General features: G+C 49.0%; 1 long non-coding RNA gene across 1 annotated transcript; it reads right to left on the bottom strand.

Moving 5' to 3' along the window:
• Positions 1–41: 41 nt before the first annotated feature.
• On the bottom strand, positions 42–1,199 carry LOC114551456 (uncharacterized). The gene is made up of 3 exons (XR_003691894.1): positions 1,115–1,199; positions 949–987; positions 42–157 (listed from the first exon to the last, which is right to left on the bottom strand). It is a non-coding gene; the product is annotated as an uncharacterized LOC114551456 (long non-coding RNA).
• Between the last annotated feature and the right edge of the window lie 1,087 nt (positions 1,200–2,286).

Here is a 2,286-nt window from a genome sequence, read left to right as displayed (position 1 = left end):
CCAGGACCAGAACCAGAACCAGAACCAGAACCAGAACCAGAACCAGGACCAGAACCAGGATCAGGTCTCAGCGGTCCGCCTGGTTGGCGAACTCTCCGGCCTCCCACTGCAGAGCACGTTTGTTTTTATGTCGAGTCACTCGAGTCGACTCAATGACCTGAAAACAGGAAAACAGACATTAATGTCTCTCATTCCCCCTGCTCTGGTGTCTCCCCTCTCATTCCCCTGTCTGGTGTTTCCTCCTCTCATTCCCCCCTGCTCTGGTGTCCCCTCTCATTCCTCCTGCTCTGGTGTTTCCCCTCATTCCCCTGCTCTGGTGTCTCCCCTCTCATTCCTCCTGCTCTGGTGTTTCCCCCTCTCATTCCCCCTGCTCTGGTGTCTCCCCTCTCATTCCCCCTGCTCTGGTGTTTCCTCCTCTCATTCCCCTGCTCTGGTGTCCCCTCTCATTCCTCCTGCTCTGGTGTTTCCCCTCTCATTCCCCCTGCTCTGGTGTCTCCCTCTCATTCCCCCTGCTCTGGTGTTTCCCCCTCTCATTCCCCTGCTCTGGTGTCTCCCTCTCATTCCCCCTGCTCTGGTGTTTCCCTCCTCCATTCCCCTGCTCTGGTGTCTCCCCTCTCATTCCCCCTGCTCTGGTGTCTCCCCTCTCATTCCCCCTGCTCTGGTGTTTCCTCCTCTCATCACCCTTGCTCTGGTGTCTCCCCTCTCATTCCTCCTGCTCTGGTGTTTCCTCCTCTCATTCCCCCTGCTCTGGTGTCTCCTCTCATTCCCCCTGCTCTGGTGTCTCCCCTCTCATTCCCCTGCTCTGGTGTTTCCCCTCATCACCCCTTGCTCTGGTGTTCCCCCTCTCATTCCCCCCTGCTCTGGTGTTTCCCCTCTCATTCCCCCTGCTCTGGTGTTTCCCCCTCTCATTCCCCCTGCTCTGGTGCAGTAAATGAAGTTGGGTTGTACCTCATTATTCACGTCGTCGACCAGCTGAATCCCTGCGTACTGAAAACAGAAAAACAAACAAATTAATGTTGACAGGAAGCACAATAACCTTCAAAATAAGAGCCTCAGTGTTAAAGACTTGCTGCACCTAGAACCTTCAAAATAAGAGTCTGTGTTGAAGACTTACTGCGCTCTCATCCAGCTTCTCTTTGACTCGTCTCTCCTCAAAGTCCTGCAGCAGCGTCTCCGTCAGCCCTCTGAGGGGAGGGGGGGCCGAGGAGGGGGGGCGTGCCACGGGGAGGGGGGGGGGGGGGAGGAGGGGGAGGAGAAAGGCTGAGCGGTGACGAAGGAGATGGAGGGCAGACGGGCGGGGGGACGAGCACACTGAGGGGAAACACTGACGGCTTTATCTGGAACACAACACAAAGGAACACAGTCAATGACATCATTCATGACATCACAACTGAAGACTTGCACTTCGGTAGGTCATCGGTTGGTCAGTGATACATGAACTTTGACCTCAATAGCAGACTCTGAGGGATTCTCTCTGCAGAGTTTAAATGAGTTATCTGAAACAAACGACAAACGTGCGTAACAAAAAGTATAATATTTGAGAGAAAAAGTTGAATATTTTCAGATTTTTTTCAGAATATTTTCAAATAAAATGTTTGAGATTTTGAGACTATTTTGAGAGTATTTTGAGAAAGGAAGTTGAATACTTTGAGCAAAAAAGAGATTATTAGATTATTATCATTATATAAGAATTCTGTATTTTAGAGAAACATCATCCATGAAAACTTGAACAATTAGGAACCAGTTTTGGTTCTAAAACTCAAAGTTGCTTTGTAGTCTGGACGGCCCAAACGGAGAGCTGTGATTGGATGCTGCCCGTCAGTCAAGGTTTTGGAAACCTAGAAGGAATGTGCTGCATATAAACAGTTAAATCCTGAATGGACTCTGGTGTGGAAGCTGCTGTCTGTCTCATAAACAGCTGAGAGAATCAGTAACTTAACGAGAGGACGAGCAAAGTCCATCAGCTGCTTCAGCTGCTTCAGCTGCACGCTACGTAAATCAGTAACCAGTCAACAGATTGTTCTTGGGATTATATATTATGTATTATTTATTATGACTAGCAGGGTCTTTATGAGGTTTAGGTGCAGCATCTGAGCCCAATGAATGTAACTTAATGACTTATCTCAGATCTAATGACTGTAGTCGGACTTCTTTAGCTGTAAGTTTTGTCTTTAAGCTTTCTGAGTGTATTTATGTATTATCTGATGATAAGTGCCCTGACCCCAGCTACAGAGCTCCGTCAGAATCAGCAGCCGTTGGTAGTTGAGTAACCCGAGTATAGGTGAC

The sequence above is a fragment of the Perca flavescens genome, unplaced genomic scaffold (genome assembly GCF_004354835.1).
Source record: "Perca flavescens isolate YP-PL-M2 unplaced genomic scaffold, PFLA_1.0 EPR50_1.1_unplaced_scaf_1, whole genome shotgun sequence".
In the NCBI taxonomy this organism is placed as follows: domain Eukaryota; kingdom Metazoa; phylum Chordata; class Actinopteri; order Perciformes; family Percidae; genus Perca; species Perca flavescens.
This window is presented reverse-complemented; position numbering and strand designations above follow the sequence as displayed.